Raw genomic sequence first — 19,322 nt, forward strand, 5'->3', positions numbered from 1 at the left:
GGAAATTGGGGACTCTGGATTGGCAGACCGGAGTGGTGGTCCCCCTTTTAAGAAGAGGGATCAGAGGGTGTGTTCTAACTATGGGGGGAACACACTCTTCAGCCTCCCTGGTACGGTCTATTTAGGGGTTCTGGAGAGGAGCGTCTGTTGGGAAGTCGAATCTCAGATTCAGGAGGAGCAGTGTGGTTTTCGTCTTGGCTGTGGAACAGTGGACTAGCTCTACACCCTCGGCAGGGTCCTCGAGAGTGCATGGGACTTCACCCAACCAGTCTACATGTTCTTTTGTGGACGTTGAGAAGGCGTTCGACCGTGTCCCCTGGGGGGTCCTGTAGGAGGGTGCCCCAGGAGTATGGGGTACCAGACCCTTTAATACGTGTTGTTAGGTCCCTGTACGACCGGTGTCAGAGTTTAGTCCGCATTGCCAGCGGTAAGTCAAATTTGTTTCCATTGAGGGTTGTACTCCGGTAACGCTGCCCTTTGTCATCGATTCTGTTCATCACATTTGTGGACAGAATTTCTAGGTGCAGCTAAAGCATTGAGGGAGTTTGGTTTTGTGCGACTCAGCATTGCGTCTCTGCTTTTTGCAAATGAATGTGGTTCTGATGGCTTCATGAAGCCACGCTCTTCAACTCTCGTTGGAGTGGTTCGCAGCGGCGTGTGAAGCGGCTGGGATGAAAATCAGCACCTCCAAATCTGAGGCTATGGAACTCTGTTGGAAAAGGGTGGGGTATCCTCTCCAGGTTGAGGAAGAGATCCTGCCCCAAGTGGAGTAGTTCAAGTATTTCGGGGTCTTGTTTACGAGTGAATGGAGCGGGAGATCGACAAGAGGATCGGTGCAGCGTCTGCAGAGATGCAGACTCTGCATCGGTCGTCATGGTAAAGAAGGAGCTGAGCCGAAAAGCCACGCTCTCGATTTACCGTTCCCACCCTCATCTCTGGTCACGAGTGTTGGGTCGTGACTGAAAGAACAAAGTCGCGGATACAAGCTGCCAAATGAGTTTCTTCCGGAGGGTGGCCATTTCAGTATGTACTTGTTACTTGGCATACTCTGCTTGGCCCATTTTTTAAAAATTAATCTTCTTTTAATGTCAAAGGAAGAAAGTTACTGATTTTGAATTGAACAGTGGTGTTATGGTTTTGTATGTGATTCTCTATGATCTCCCATAAAGTAGGCATATGTTCTATTGGTGACGTTGCAGACCAGTATTCTCAGAAAAGAAAAGAAAGCCATGCACAGGAATCTAAATGACAACCAGTACAATTGGGAGGTTGACAAATAAGAAATGAGCAACCTCAGAAACTGCGCCAACCACACACCTCATCTCAAATGCAGCTCCAACGAAAAACATAGAATACAATTTAATGTAAACTGTCTCTTAGTGCACAAGGATTCATGTCATGCACCAACGTGAAGCCTACGCAGAAGGCCGTTTATTGACACGTTCTGCCTCAGCCCACTTCTCGCTAAGCAAACGCGTGAAAATATCCTGTCCATCTCACTACAAGTGCTCATGTGGATGATTATGTACAAGAATAAAATTGAAAGAGCTTGTGCATGCATTGTATGTACTATGTCCTGAGATCTATGTTAAGAGTAAAACACAAAGGATACAATTTCATGGTTTTTGTAAAACATTTGTGAGTGAAAGGCCACAGGCTACTTACTCTTTCTCAAGGAGAACTAGTGCAATGATTTGACTTAACATGAAAAGGGGAAAATTTACACTGCAGAAGCACTGGCAGTGATAGAATTATTGTTCCATAGTGCGCAAGTGGAAACTCACTGTTCTGTACAATCTTCCTGACCAATAGTGATTTATTTTTTAAATAAAGCAAAGCTATACTTTGTTGTGCCTGCTCCCTGAGTAACCTTGCGTTTTATGTCGTGCAGAGACACAAAACCAGCAGTTAGCAGGGAGGGAAATTGCATTCTTCTTAAAATAAACAAAAAGGATGCACCGTTATTTAGACAATGTGGCTATAACAAAGAGAGAAGCTACATGCCTTGAAAAACTACAAACGTATTTGCCTGTTGTCATACACAAATTTTTTGCATCGTTGTTTAAACTCATCAAACAAATGTAAATATCAGACAAAGATACCCAGGTAGACATAAAATGTAGTTTTTAAATGGTGATGTTTTTTATTAAGGAAAATAAAATATTCAAAGCTACGTCTCCCTATGTGGAAAAAGTAACTCCCGCCCATCATTAATTAACTGTGGCTAATTAGATTTTATTGGAAAGCTGAGTTCATTTTCACCATCGCTGTCCAAGCCTGATTATCTCGAGACCTGTTCAGTCAATAAATCACTTAAATAGAACCTGTCTGACAAAATGAACTCAGCCAAAAGATCTAAAAAAGCGGCAACAAAATGCAACGATCCAAAGAAATACAAGAACAGATATGAAATAAAGTAATTCACATCTACCAGCCTGGAACAGGTTACAAAGCCATTTCTCAAGCTTCGGGATTCCAGTGAACCACAGTGAGAGACATTATCCACAAAAGGAGAAAAAAATTGACAGTAGTGGCTGGCCGACAAAAATGACCCCATGAGCACAGCGACAACTCCTCCACGAGGTCACAAATGAAACTATGACAACATCTAAAGAACTGCAGGCCTCCCTTGCTTTAGTTAAGGTCAGTGTTCATGACTCAACAATCAAGAAGAACTAGGCAAAAATGGCATCCATAGCAGAGTTCCAAGAAATAAACCAATGCTGACCAAAAGGGACATAAAGACTCATCATACTTTTGCAAATTAAAACATCTGAATGATTTGCAAGACTTTTGGGAGAATATTCTATGGAATGACTAAATGAAAGTTTCACTTTTTGGGACGGCACGACGACTGGTTAACACATTTGCCTCACAGGTCCGAGGACCGGGATTCAAATCCGGCCTGACCTGTGTGAAGTTTGCATGTTCTCGCCGTGCCTGCGTGGGTTTTCTCCGGGCACTCCGGTTTCCTCCCACATCGCAAAAACACGCATGGTAGGTTAATTGAAGATTCTCAATTAGCCGTAGGTATGAATGTGAGTGAGAATGGTTGTTTGTTTATATGTGCCCTGCGATTGGTTGGCGGCCAGTTCAGGGTGTACCCCGCCTCTCGCCCAAAGATAAGTGGGATATGCTCCAAGCACGCCCGTGACCCTCGTGAGGATAAGCGGTACGGAAAATGAATGAATGACTAATTTCTGCTCTTTATTAGAAGATTCTGAAGGAGACTGTTCGACCATCAGTTTGTTACCGCAACCTGAAGTGCACTTGGGTTCTGCAGCAGGACAATGATCCAAAACACATCAGCAAGTCAACTTCTGAATGGCTTGGGGGTAAAAAAAAAATATGTAATGTTTTCACGGAATTGTTAAAAGAAGTATGTAACAGAAAAAGAAGACCTTAACATATACAGTCAACCCACAAATTAATCATACTTTTGAGAGGCAGGGTACACCCTGGACTGGTCAGCAGGCACATAAAAACAAACCAACAATCATTCACAGTCTTCAGTTGACCTAACATGCATGTTTTTGGAATGAGAGAGGATTTGGAATTCCTGGAGAAAACCCATGCAAACACAAAGGGGAACATGCAGACTCCACACAGGAGGCCTGAGCTGAGATTTGAACCTAAAACCTCAACTCTGAGCTCTGATGTGCTAACCACCACCAGGCTACCAGGCTGCCTTTTGGTTCTAAATTACACAGGAAATTGGAAAGACTAAGAAGGGTTTAAGGAATTAATGAAACATTATGAATTCATCATGAATTCATACTTCGGGCATTGAATCAATCGCAACCGGACTGTTCTGAAACTGTTTTCCAGAACAGTCCAGTTGCAATTGATTCAGTGCCCTGAGAATGAAATAACCTGGAGGAATAATTCATATTCTTTCTGAATCAAAATAATCTTTTTTTCATCAAATCTACTAAAAATCCATCAGGATTTATTTTTATTTATTGTTTTCCTGGTAGTTGGTGTAACACTACTACTATGACTACTATAGCAAAAACACTATACATAGCTACTGTAACAAAATATATATTTAGGACATACACAAATGAACAAAGTTGAGAAAGTCATTAAGAAATCAAAATGTACAATAGGTCAGTAACACGCTTCAACAGCAAAAGTGTGCACAATTATACAAAGGGAAAAAAGCTACAGTGATGAATGCAGTAATAATGACACAACAAAGAGGTGGAAAATGATTACCGTATCATTGCTACAGGGAGGACACTAATCATGATGCCGGTACAACAGAAGAGTGCAAAATGATGGCAAAGTATCACATAATTAGATTACATCATTTACCAGCACAAAAACAATGGTGACAGACAGTGCCCTTGAGGATATCTGACGATAACTGCCAAAGTTAACTTGTGGCGTCCTAAGTACAGTTCAGGATATTTTTGGAGAATCGTTAATTACAGTGTCCATATTTAAACTGCTGCTGGACTACAGGGTGACCACTAAACGTTTGGCAAGCACTCAACCTCCTTCATGCACAAATGCAATTACAGAAGGCAATTTGTGAGAAAAAAAAAAAAAAGATGGTTACAATGACATTTGTGTAAGAGTATGTGAGAGACTGCTCGTGTTTAAATTGAGACGTCAGAAATAATTTCCTAAGAATCAGCTGTCAGCTCTTTGAAACATTTTTCTCTGCCAGCCTTTCCCAAACGTCTCGAGTTAAGTCCTCGTTGTCTCTACCACGCTCACACTTAAAAAAAAAAAAAATAAATACTTTGTAAGGCGAAACAATGCATGTTTAACTGAAACATCACATCAAAGTCTCACTATTTTGTTACGCTCAAGTGGTATTGGAAATTGGGACAGGATTCTAATATTTCTGTGGTACCTTCTTGTTTAGGTACCTTCAGATTCCTAACTTTCCTCCTTCGTGACTGTCAGCCCATTTTGCTTACCTATCTGGAATTAGGTTCTACTTGCCAGGCATGTTTTTAAGTCATGTTGATTTTACAAAAAAAAATAGCTGGGATAGGCTCCAGCACGCCTGTGACCCGAGTCAGGATAAGCAGTACAGAAAATGGATGGATGGATGGAATTTCCACTTTGGGGATAATAATCAGATAACACGTAACAGCATTTTAAATTGCACTCATCAGTTGAATTGATAGTCTATACCTTCATACCTAACCAAGGTGCTGCAGGTGACTGTTCTATCATATGTCAACCAGTAGTAGACACCGGTAGCGACATCAGTCATAGAAGTGAAAGTCAGCTTTTTTTTTCAATACATTTTGATTAATAAAAATCAACACGAGTAGTCTGCAAAACAGAGGTCATCTGATTACGACTGGCTCTGTCTAAATATTCATTCTTGTCTCTACCTGCGTTCTTCAGTAGGGTTTCAATTCAGCGTTAGCCCACTTGCCAGGATTTTTAATTGAAACATCAACAAAAAGTAGATTCTTTAGATAGCCAATGTTTGTTTTATTATAAAGAAGTTATTTCTGTTAAAAAGGGGACGTTGCCTCAGTGACAAACTTATTTGCTATTCACAAACTGACCATGAAATACAGCAAACACATTGGATTCTATTTTCGTAGACAGCGCATCTGCGGCTGGGCACAATTGCCTGTGGATTCTGAATTTTCGTGCAAGTGCTCGAAAGGCTTGTTGTGTGTGTTTGGCAATTTGGCAGGTGGGTCTACGCCAAGCTGGGCGTTTCCCTGCAGCGAGGGACATGCGCCTGGTGACATGCGCCTGGTGGAATGACAATGCGGAATGACACAGCTGTGGCGCTCGCCGACGCCGTATTTACGCTGTTCAGGAAAATAGGGCCTATTATGTCATTTACCTTTCAACACTTGTGACTTACTGTATAGAATACAGTACAAAAGTCCTAAGTACAGATGGTGTTGTGACAACAATGTTATAATCACCATAATGAGAATGTCAAGTATAGCGTAGATCTCCACCAAGGCCAAACTAAAAAAAAAAAAAAAAAAGGTGTCCATCATTTATTAGACAGCAGGTTGCCCACTGATTTATGGTGGTTGACAGATGGGTGTGGCCATTATGATTCTGGCAATTGATTTTCGTAGGACTTCGGAAGAGGGATTTTGTTCTTCACAATCAAATACACGAAGTATATACATACACCGCAGAGCACAGCTGTGTCAGCAGGGGTCCCAGAGGATATCAGTTCATCCCACGGCCCATAAACCAAAGCTCATTAAAAAAATCCTTGAGAAAATCCTTTTAGCTGTGCAGGAGGCCATATGGATAATGAGGAATTTAATGTATATTGAATCCCATTTCCATCAGATCACCTTTAAAAACCAATTATATAATCTGACGTCCAGTAAGGACGACATGGAACATAAATCTCCTAAATTTTAATTGTTTTCATTCTGATTTTGATCTTGAATGTCATCCTTAAAAAGGCAAGTTAAATTGAATTCAAATGTCCTCTTATTCTGTATTGGTTATGTTTGTCAGAGGAAGGCAGCTGAATCATAAGGTTCCTGTAGTATTCATGAAATGAGCCATAATATAGTACAAAGTTGAGGTAATGTTATGTAGTAATGGTAGGTTATGTATTATTGAGCAGGTTATATGACCAGCTATTTCATTGTGTTCACATCGCTTGTAAGGCTGAAGAGTCAGTGTGTCGCTCTCTCCACTGAAATATTCTTCTATTGTCTTTGATCTCATTGTCATTAAGCCTATTGACGGAAGGAGGATTTCCTGGTCTGGTGAAGTGGAATTATAGTCCCATGAGAAAAACGCAATATAGATGTCACTGTTTTTCCTTTCTTTGTGAATGCCTTTGAAGAGTAGAGGGTTTGAATGAACGATGAAAAAGATAACCTCCCCCAACAGAGAGGGAAATAAACCAGATCATTAAGCTGCGCCGCTGGGTAATAGCAATGACATCAGAGGGAGGCAACACTGAGGAAAACAGAGCCCTTAAACAGAAACAGATGGAAAGTTGATGGGAAAGTAATTGAAAACGTGTGTGAGTAATTAAATAGGTTGGTGAGTGATGTGGGACAGCGGAAAATACAGGCGGGGAGGTGTGTTCTTGGGCAAGACACTGAACCCTAAATTGCCTCCAGGTCAGCATTGTTAAATGAGAAACTTCTATGTTGCCTTACCTGGTTAAACAATGCAAATTATTATTATTAATATCCATCCCATCCATCCATTTTCCAAACCGCTTTTCCTCACCAGGGTCATGAGCATGCTGGTGCCTATCTCCGCTGACTTTGGGCGAGGTGCGGGGTACACCCTGAACTGGTCGCCAGCCAATTACAGGGCACATACTGTAAAACAAACAGCCATTCGCACTCACATTCACACCTACGGGAAATTTAGAGTTGTCAACTAACCTACCATGCATGTTTTTAGATGTGTGAGGAAACCGGAGTACCTGGAGAGAACCCACGCAGGCATGGAACATGCAAACTTCACACAGGCGGGGCCGGATTTGAACGCGGGTCCTCAGAACTGTGGGGCAGATGTGCTGCCTATTATTATTATATAATAGATACGGTATGTAAGAAGATATGATTAATAGAAAGATGAGAGGGAGGTATGCTAGAGAATTCTATTGATATTGTCCACCACCATATATTCAGGGTAGCTGAGGACAGGTAGTGTAGAAAAGTCACGTGTCTTTGCTACACTCAGGGAAGTCAGTCACTTACGTGTACTTTGATGAAGTACTTTAAGTTAGGATTCACAACCCGAGACCTATGCGCCCCAATATATTTTTTCCATGCAATCCTGTTTTCAGTTGTAACTTGCACCTAATGAGCTCAAAGTGAAACACTTAGGGCCTGATTTTCTAAAATCCCAAATAGCAGGAGCTTAATTGCATGTTCACTCGCACAGATTGTGCGCACTGTTGGTGGACATGTTGCGGGCCCTTAAAGTATTGTCTTTGTAACTGTCGGTTGAGCAATGTGCTTGTGTTACCCCCACTTGTGAAACGTGTGCTACTTACTCTGTGCAAATTGCTGTCATTAACTTGTTGTGTAGTTGTCGACAGGAGGGAGATGAGTTGTACAGTGGGATGGTGGATAACAGGAAGAACTCACACACACACACACACACACACACACAAGCGTGCATGCACACACACGCACACTCAGAGGAAACAAATACAGTGATTCTTTTTGCGCCTGTCTGCTAAGACTAGGACAGCTATTATGATCTGTTTGTTCATGTTTGGGGTTATCTGGTGTTTTCCGGTCTCCTGTTTTTGCCTTCCAATTTTACTTGTCATGTCATTGTCTCCACCTGGTCTCATCAGCCTTGCTTTTTGTATCAGCCATTCAGCTCTCTCCAGCTACTCATGTCTTGTCCAGTTGTGCCTTGTCTCGTCAGTCCCTTTGTATTTAGTTCCCGGTTTCTGTGAAATTGTCAACTGTCACGTGTCGTATTGCCTGTGGTGGTGGTGGTTCTGTTCACGGCGTTCCTAATACTCCATACAGTATTTTTGGGGGACTTTGCATTATAGTTTTTTAATCCTGCACTCTGTTACCATTGTTTTCCTTTTTGAAATGTTTTGTTTTTTGAGACTACCGCTGCCTTGGCTTGTTTGCTTCCCTGTGCTTGGTTCAACCTGCCTTTTCTGCTGCACTCCACAACAAAGAACTACACCCCCCCCCCACACCCCCCTTCCTTACCCCTCAGCGACAACAGAAGCCAGGAAAACAAACAATATTGCCTGTAGATGGACATGTTTGAAGACGTTTCCCAAATTCCTATTGTTTAAAATAAATATTTTGTGGAGTCTAGCTGACCATATACTGGGCTGTTCACTGTTTAATGTGTATTTGTTTAAGATCTATTGTTCCAAGCGATCATTTTAGCCCTAATGACCTAGTTATTGTTTGCACACACATTATCTCTGCAAACATTGACATTCTCATTGTTTATCTCTGCCTGCTAGTAGTCTACTTGACATCTGATTAAATTTTGTTTTCTACTTTTTCTGTTTACAACGTTATAAAAATTAAAACATTGTGATTCTTTGTGCTGGAAGTGTATCCATTTATACTTTTTATCCTGTTCAAGGTCATTGGGGAGGGGGGGGGGGGAAACCTATTACCTAAAATATAACTGCTGACACCCTTAGCCCAAGAGGAAGGTCACACCCTGGACAAATCGCCTCTCACCAAATCACAGGACTTACTTAAGCAGTCAAACCGTCAGATATGTATACACTGGAGGTTTAAGAAGCTTTACACTCTTGTTTTTGTTTTTTGTTTTACTTTGGTGTTCCTGGAAGAAAACCCCTGCAAGTTGAAACCCTGTCGCCACTAGCAATATTATATAATACAACGGAAAATTACATTGCTTTACTAACAAAGATGTGTAATATTCTGCAAGTAAAGACTTTTGTTGGTTTTGTATACTATTATATGCATACCGTATTTTCACGACCATAAGGCGCACTTAAAAGTCTTACATTTTCTCCCAAATGGATTATAATGCCTTATAATGCGGCGCACCGTATGTGACTTTGATGAGCGCTCCGCTTGACTGCGCACCTACGAATTGACACGCTTACGAAGCAGAGTTTAAACTGCAAGTTATCAGTTACGCGGAGGAACATGGGAATCGCGAGAGAATTCAAGATCAACGAATCCATGGTTCGGAAGGGGATGCCTGGGCAAAGGTATTTGCTTTGACAGTTGTCCAAGCTTTCGCGAAAGCCGGCATCATTGCTGAACAGCCCCCCGGCAACGAGACTGACTCCGACAATTATGCTCTGCCAGTGTGGTGGTTGGTGGACATTGCCAGATCAATTGCATACTCTACTGTGCACACTTGACACACACTTGATTTTCCATCCACACTTGAAGTTTAACTATCACTCAAAACAAGTGTCACACATTATTGCTGTCTTAATGTTGCCTTGTAAATGTGCTTTCTACATGTTTAAGCTACCATTTCTAAGTGAAGTTATTTTAAAAGGTATTAGTTAAAGAAAAATAAGACAGCTTCCCTTGAAGGAAGTGTGCAGTAAAAGCATGAGGGCAGGTCATGATTGTATTGGAAGGGACTTCTTCCTCCTGTCTGCTGGTTTTAAACCGCACCAACAGCAGTCCCCAAGGAGCCTGGTTTTTCAATGTGAATTTAATAATGTGGTAAATGCATTATGCACACCAGGAGAAGGACCAGGACAGGAAGAGGCTAATATATGGAATTTCTGAGCAGAAAGTACAGAGAGATTGGCTTTTCAAACTGTGTGTGCATGTGTGTGTGTGTGTGTGTGTGTCTTCAATTACAGTATGTGCCAGGTCAAAACTAATTGAGGTGAAAGATAGTTTTCTGACACAAAAGCATCTTTTGGTTGTTAAAAATAAGTTAAAAATCATAACCCTTCACAAAAATCTCCAGCTCTCATAATGTGCTCTCAAATCAAAGCTTTACATACTAAATAGAATTTTATACCGGCACATTGAAAGAAATACTAAGACAGCTGGATTTGGAAGTACCTAACCTTTGTTATATCAGTATAATAATGATGGATAGGAGAAGATTGAGAATAAGCCTAAAATATTACTTTTATTACTCAATTCCCAAGTCTTGGTACATGGGTGGAGAATGTTTCAATATTACCTGGCATAAAAGTATTCACCCCACCCCACCCCTCAAACGTTTCAACATTTTGTGACATAACTACAAAATACAATGCATTTTGTTGGGATTTTATGTAACCAAAAGAGAATAGTGCACCATTTGGAAGTGATTATTATTTTCAAAATTTATTAATAAAAATTACCAGTGCAAGCAACTGCCTAATCAGAATCAGAATCATTTATTTGCCGAGTATGTCCAAAAAAACACACGAGGAATTTGTCTCCGGTAGTTGGAGCCGCTCTCGTACGACAACAGACAGTCAATTGACAGAGAACACTTTTGACACATAAAGACATTGAGAAAAACAGTCACTGAGCAATAAAGGGTTGCTAGTTATCTGGTAATGGCGGTACAATTTTTTATTTTTTTGACAATTGTGCAAAAAGATGCAGACTCCTCTAGCACTTAGAGCAGTTCGAATGACTAATCTCGCAATAGTCCGGTGCAATGACCATTGTGCAAAGGGCGCCGAGACTTCAAGGGGTGTAGGCAGTTTAAAGTGACGAGTAGTGCGATAATCTGGGACAATGTTGATTGTGCAAATGTTGCAGATACTCCTCAATCAGTGTGCAAGTGGGGCAGAAGCTACTCTGGCATGAGTGGCCAGTATTGGTCAACAACAGATATGCAAATAGTGTAGCGTGGCGAGACTGCTACAGTGAGTGCAAGAGTAGTATATGATTGGCCTGACAGAAATATGAACACAAACTCAGACAAAAGAAATTGGCAGCATGTTGCAATGGAATTGTAAATTACCGGTAAAAGTGACCGGGATGTGGCGGGTCAGAGAGGATTTTTCACACTCTTGTCTTAGTTCTGGCAGCGTGCAAGTCCTCAAGGGTGGGTAGGGGTGTACCGACAATCCTTTCAGCAGTTTTGATTGTCCGTTGCAGTCGGAGTTTGTCCTTTTTTGTAGCAGCACCAAACCACACTGTGATGGAAGAACACAGGACTGATTCGATGACCGCTGTGTAGAACTGCCTCAGCAGCTCCTGTGGCAGGCCGTGCTTTCTCAGAAGTCGCAGGAACTACATCCTCTGCTGGGCCTTTTTGAAGTGGGCAATGTTGATTGCCCACTTCAGGTCCTGAGAGACTGTAATTCCCAGGAACTTGAAGGTCTCGACGGTTGACACAAGGCAGCTGAACAGCGTGAGGGGCAGCTGTGGCGAAGCATGCCTCCTGAAGTCCACGATCATCTCCACAGTCTTGAGCGTGTTCAGTGTAAAGACTTTAGAATTGGAGTAGTATACGCTGACCTCTTTGTTCTGGTCAGAACCCGAGCTGCAGCTGTTTAATGCTCTTTTGAGGGAGTCCAGTCAGAAGACCATTACAATAGTCAAGTTTACTTTACTCTCAATTATATACTTATTGAAGTTATTGTAGTTTTTAAATTGTTTTAATATGTTATGTTGATTATGATTCCATCCATTTACAACACCGCTTATCCCAGTTAGGATCACAGGGCGCTGAAGCCTATCCCAGCTGACTTTGGGTGAAAGGCAGACCACACCCTGAACTGGTCACCAGTTAGGCACATACGGACAACCATCCACAACATCATTGAGTGGGAACTGAACCCATGCTGCCAAGCGAGTGTACCACTACACCATCAGTGACTGATTATGATTCCTCCAGTGGAAATTTATTTTACACTGATTTTTGGGTGGTCCACCACAGAGGACTAGACTACACACATGGAGACATGCACTGGCAGATGTCAGAATTAAGTGCTGCTGAGACACTTGACCCGGTGTTTACCTATGAGTCACTGCTCCCCAGAATTTAGTCTCATAGTGTGGAATTAAAGGGTCTATGGAAAATTGACCCATCATCAAGTCTAAAATATAACCAAGTAAAACTTCTGTGAGCTGCCGAGATCAAAAAATATGTGTGTGAGCAAGCTGTTCTGTATTGTGCTAGATTGTGATGTGGGGGCAAGTGGAGGTCAGTTTCATAACTTTACCCCAACTGAGTTTCCACCCATAAATTGGCAGGTATGCTGAGCGAAGATAAATATTTGAGCAATGGCTGAAGTCCAGCAGGCCGGACTATGGGGGCACTATCATTTCAAAGATAAAAGGTAAGCTGATTTGTCATTGCCAATATTTCCACTGCACGCACCATATGCGTGAGTCCTCACATTAATTGAGTGAGATTCGGCACTTCAGTGATGAAGTGCTGCATGCAGAAGATGCGCTTAATCGTCACAATGCCTTAGTTCTGCCCCTAGTCGCCATGGTAATGAAAGCCATACTCAGCATTGGCCATGCTGCAGAGGTGGGCAGGGTGAGCAGTGGCCCATTTGCAAGGCTAGAATATTCAAGCTACTGTATCATTCTTACTGTTGCAGTGCCAAGACGCCAATGCTCTTTAGACCGGTACTGATGGGAAAGTCCACCGCTTCATATTGTAGGTCGCAAACACTTCGGTGTTTACTGAACTGAATCTGCTGGATCCACTGCTGTTTAGTTCTAGTTTTTGTCGAAACTACTGTTAGCCAAAGCAGTCGCATCAAGCATGGGCACTGCCATTTTTCCAATGCCCTTCCGCTGACTGTCAATCACAAATCTAACACTGCTGTTAGATTTGTGAATGGATGAGGGTATCGGGGGCTGGCAGCGGAGCAAGTGAGCATGTGTGTAGGTGGGACTTCCATGTTTTGCATCCCGAGGATTAGGTTCTCATAACCTAATCCTGCATGTGCCAATAAACCCAAATTTGTTTTTTGGGGCTTCTTATACTGTCTGCTTTCACTGTTGACTTTTACATTGTCTTTCCTTGTACACATTGACTGACTTGCCATATGGTGCACAAATCCAGCCCATGAAACTTAAGGACATGGAAGAAAGAAGGGAAGTCATTGTATTATATCAATGCATCAAAGCAGTTTTTTTTTTAGTTGTTTTGATCTGTACAGTTTGTAGTTTTTCTATGTGGATTCCTTAGGCCAAGAGAGATTTTGTAACTGTCAGAGTATGGCCTTTCTGCATCTGCATCCACTCACAATATTAAACAGAAACCAGATGTTACATATACAGAATTGATGGAAGCATTACCCTATAATCAATTTGTCGTAGAGAAGACAAGACAGATGACAAAAACACTTGTTTTCATTGGACTGTTAATGTTTTATATGGATGTTTGCAATCTGTATTTCTATAGTTCTGTGGTCAACTTATTATTCTGTTGAGCTGTGATGAGCAAAGCACCTTTATTTATATAGTGAATTTCATACACAAGGTAACTCAATGTGCTTTACATGATTAAAAGCATTGAAAAACAAAGAAGAAGAAAAACAGCTTATAAACATTTAAAACATAGAAATATTTTTAAATACAATTAAAATACCGGATAGTGCAAGAAATATCATTTAAAAGCGGAAATGATCTAAAAAGCATGTGGGAAAAAAGAAGACTTTTTAACCTGGACTTAAAAACATTCACACTTGGGGCTGATGTCACTTCTGCTGGCAACTTATTCTATTTGTGTGCAGCATAATAGTTAAATGCTGTTCCACCATGTTTGCTTTGGACTGTGTGCTCCACTATTTGACCTGAGTCTGTCGAGCTCAGAGACCCAGTGGGTTTATATCCCATTAGCATTTCTTTCATGTATTCAGGATCTAAACCATTTAGTGATTTATAGACCAGGAGCAGAACTTTAAAATCTATTTTAAAGCTGACTGGGAGCCAGTGTAAAGACTTTAGAATTGGAGTAGTATGCTCTGACCTCTTTGTTCCGGTAAGAACCTGAGCTGCAGCTGTTTAATGCTCTTTTGGGGGAGTCCAGTCAGAAGACCATTACAATAGTCAAGTCTACTTGAGATAAAAGCATGGATGAGCTCAGAATCTTTATTGGTATCTTTATTTGCCAAGTATGTCCAAAAAACACACAAGAAATTTGTCTCCGGTAGTTGGCGCCGCTCTAGTACAACAACAGACAGTCAATTGACAGAGAACACCTTTGAAACATAAAGACATTGACAAAAAAGAGTCACTGAGCAATAAAGGGCTGCTAGTTATCTGGTAATGCCGGTACAATCATTTATTTTATTTTTTTGACAATTGTGCAAAAAGATGCAGACTCTTCTAGCACTTAGAGCAGTTCGAATGACTAATCTCGCGATAGTCCGGTGCAATGACCATTGTGCAAAGGGCACCGAGACTTCAAGCGAGTAGTGCGATAATCTGGGACAATGTTGATTGTGCAAATGTTACAGATACTCCTCAATCAATGTGCAAATGGAGCAGATGCTACTCTGGCATGAGTGGCCAGTATTGGTCAACAACAGATATGCAAATAGTGCAGCGTGGCGAGACTACTACAGTGAGTGCACGAGTAATGTATAATTGGCCCCACAGAAATGTGACAACAAACTCAAGTCAGAAAACTGCCAGCATGTTGTAATGGAATTGTAGGTTAGGTGTTTCAGAAGTTGATTGCAAGAGGTAAGAAGCTGTTGGAATGTCTGCTAGTGCTAGTTTGCATTGATCGGTAAAATGAGCTTCTCCTGTTCTGCTTGGCACATGCAAGCCTTCACTCTGGCTCTCTGGTTCTTGAGATGGTAGAAGGCAATTTTAATAATTGATTTGATATGACTATTGAAAGTCAGGTCGGAATCTATCAGTACACCAAGGTTTCGGACTTGGTCTTTGGTTTTTAAAGAGAGTAAATCCAACTATTTACTAACAGCAATCCTATTTTCTTTATTGCCCAAAACAATTATCTTTGTTTTGCTGTGGCTTAATTGAAGAAAATTTTGGCTCATCCAGTTATTTATCTGTTTTAGACAGTGACACAACACCTCAATTGAACTGTAGTCATCTGGAGACACTGCTAGATATAACTGTGTGTCATCTGCATAGCTATGATAGTCAAAATTAAAGTTCTGAAGAATTTGACCCAAGGGTAGCATATACAGGCTGAACAGGAGGGGTCCGAGAACTGACCCATAGGTCATTGCCATTATGATATTTGAACACTTCCAATGGTTAGAAAATGACTACTTTCCTCCAGGTAGGACCTGAACCATTTAAGGACTGTTCCATTTAGTCCTACCCACGTTTCCAACCTCTTCAGCAGTATATTGTGATCTACCGTATCAAAAGCTGCACTGAGATCATCAAGACCAGAATCGACACCTTTCCCGAGTCAGTATTTAATCTTATATCGTTTAGCACTGTGATGAGTTCTGAAACCTGATTGAAATTTGTCAAAAAGTTCATTTAAGTTCAAGAAATTGCTGCGTTGATTAAAAATAACTTTCTCAACAATCTTGGTTATAAAAGGGATATTTGTGATGGGTCGAGAGTTTGCTAATATGGAAGCGCCCAGCATTCTATTTTTTTAGAAGAGGCTAAACTCACTTGACTGAAGTGAGAAATTGATTATTTGCTGCAAATCAGCTAGCACAGACTTCGCAATAGCTTTGAAAAAGTCAGATGGTATTCAGTCAAGACAGCTCATTGATGGTTTCAGCGGCTAAACCATTTTCTCTACAGTTTTTTGGTCAACTGTATCAAATTCTGACATGGTAATAAGAGTTTTTCCTGGGTGGCTTCAGATGTATTATCATTTTATCCTTTTGCTGATTTGTGGTGATATTTAACCTGATGGATTGTATTTTTTTGCTAAATTTTTTTGCTTTTATCTGCTGTTAGGAGTTCTTTTATCTGCTGTTAGGAGTTCTGGAGCTTGATTCGGGGAGGGTTGTGAGCTTGTCAACCACAGCAAACAGAGTGCGAGTATTGTTGAAGTTCTTACTCATGATTTCAGAAAAGTGTTGCTGTCTAGCCCTGACTAACTCTTGGTTAAAATTACAAAGACTTTGTCTCTAGAGGTCATAGTCAATTTGGAGTTTATTTTTTCTACACGTACGTTCTGCTTTCCTACATTTTGATTTAGAGGTCTTTACCATCATTGTGCTCCTCCACAGTGTTCTAGGTCGCCTCAAGATTGTCTTAGTTTTAATAGGACCGAGAGCAGTCATAACATTTGAGATTTTCCAGGTGAAATTATTCAATAGTTCATCAACTGTCTCAGCATTCACAGTTTGTGGCACATCTATGTTCTCCATAAACGTAGTGGCGGTACTCTCTTTTATGTACCTTTTCTTAATAGACATAGAGGTTATCTCAACTTTTGGGAGAATCTGTAATTCAAAGAATACACAAAAATTATCAGAAATAGCCATATTCTTAATGTCAACTTCCTTTGAGATGACCAGGTCTAACATGTGACCTTGAGTGTGGGTTGGACTCTTAATCTGTTGAGAGAGGTCAAATGTGTCCAGTATATCAGAGAGTTCTTTAGATTTTTTTTCCCATGTTATTGTCAACATAAATGCTAAAGTCTCCCGTTATGACAAAATAGTTGAAGTCAGTTCAAACAACTGACAGCAGTTCTGAAAAATCCTCCATAAATGTTCTATTGTATCTTAGAGGTCTATAAATTATTAAAACAATAGCCTTTGGGTCACCTTTAACTAAAAAACAGATATATTCCAAAGAGCTAAAATCACCCAGTATAATATCTTTACACTGAAATAATGACTTAAAAATAGCAGCAATACCACCACCTTTTTCAAAATAAAAATCATAAAAATTCATAAAATAAATATTTTCTGGTGTTGCCTCATTTAAAATGGTATTACAGCTACTTTCTGTTAAACACGTTTCATTTAGTAGCAAAACGTCTAGACCCTAGGTTGTAATGATGTCATTAATCAACATTGATTTATTACCCAGTGACCTTATATTGAAAAGTGTTAGTCTCGTAGAGATAACTGGAGACAATGGTTTGATAGATTTTCATTTTATCCAAATTAAGTTTGTAGGGCTACTTTTTTTGTGCCATATTTATTTGACCAACCTTCTGTCCCTTGTAATTACAGGGGTGAAAAATGCCTGATCTCCATTGGGGTCTGACTTATTCTGTAAAAGACCCCGCAGATATCAGTCAGATTTGCAGATAAGATTCTTCATGGGTGGAGGAGGGGCCCTTCGCATCTTAGTGGATGTTGGTTTCAGGCGAGAGAGGATAGGTGGAATATCTTGGTGTGGTGTGCGTTGGATTCCAATATTGACAATAGCCTTCATCCTGTCTGTCCCACCTAACAGGGCATTTAGGCAAGTAGAGAGTGAGTTTTGCGTTGGGATTTGCTCCAATGGGGCAGGGAGGTGTGTGGGAGATTACAAGTACTGCCTCATCTCATTCCTCCGATTGTTTGGGTGACGCTGATTAATCCATATGTACCTCGTGTCGCCTTCTCTCTTGTTCCTCCGATTGTTTGTGTCAACAAGGAAAATGTTTTTCTTTTTTTTTGTTCGGCTGTTAGGTCAAGCAGAATGGAAAATCTGTATCCCTTTTATGCCGAAACAGTTTTACTGTCACAGTGGAATGTTTAAGTTTCTGCTGTGGTATTATAATTGAGGTTTATTGAGAATCAGACTTGATCAGTCGAACAGAACAAATTTTCTAGAAGGGTGAAAGAAACAAAGACAAAAGACAAAGCACTAATTGTAAACAGGATGAGTGAAGTAAATTATTACATTATCTACAACAAAGAAACGTTAAATATGAATGTTGCATGGGGCAGTAGTGCTACACCCTGTGAGGGAAGGACAGGACAAGATAGAACAAGACAAGGACAGGAGAAGAAGCATGCAGGACCAGGGTCGTGAACCCGGATTTACAATTGAAGTGTGGTGGCATTAATTATGTAAATTATAAGAGTGTACAGGACAAGAGTATAAGTGGGGGGATACACAATCGATTTGCATATTCATGAGTTATTTGTTGCAGTAAGAGGTGTGTGCCTGCGGATACATGCAAGTGAATTGATACCGTTTTACATGCACAAAGACTGACAGAAGTATCGTGTAATTGGCCAATGTTTTCCTTTCGGGCCGCTGAATGACGTACACAGAAAAAATGTTGCCAGCCAATAATTTAACTCCTTGTCTATTTTAGACAAAAAACGTCTACCTTGTAAAGATGTATGCGCTCCCAAAAAACGCAGAAATTGTCAATCAAACTCACGGATTGCGCAGTACACACTTCTTTGAGCCACTTATTTAATTGACTGAGCCTACTGAAACATTCATCTCCAAATCTTACCATTGGAGAGGTCCACTTATGAAAACCTCAGCATCTAAACATTGCACTTTCATTGGGAGATCAATGAAATCTCGCTTCAGTACATCTGATTGCTGCTTGACAACATCCAGGGGCCCTGTGTGTATTATGACATATTTCACAGTTGGGTGCTCATTAGTGATCTGCAGGATTTTTTTTTTGAGATATCAGACACCATGTCATTGGTAAAACATAGTACTTTGGTGTTCTTCTCACTGCAAAAATGTTTCACATCATTGACAGCTCCATCACCAACTATTAACGTTTGGGATGCCATTTTTTCTTGTATGATTTAGTTTCATAACTTTCAGTGGTTGTGGGGGATGAGCATTCTTGGCCAGGGTCTTGTAAAAGTGGCTCAAATCTATTTGTAAGTCTGTGTCCTATATATATATATATATATATGTGTGTGTATATATATGTGTATATATATGTGTATATATATATATATATATATATATATATATATATATATATACACACATATATATATGTATATATATATGCCAAGCGGAATGCAGCTTTGTTGGTCGCTGAAGCAAAAACTAGGGCATGGG

This window comes from Phycodurus eques, chromosome 16, assembly GCF_024500275.1.
Source record: "Phycodurus eques isolate BA_2022a chromosome 16, UOR_Pequ_1.1, whole genome shotgun sequence".
NCBI lineage: Eukaryota > Metazoa > Chordata > Actinopteri > Syngnathiformes > Syngnathidae > Phycodurus > Phycodurus eques.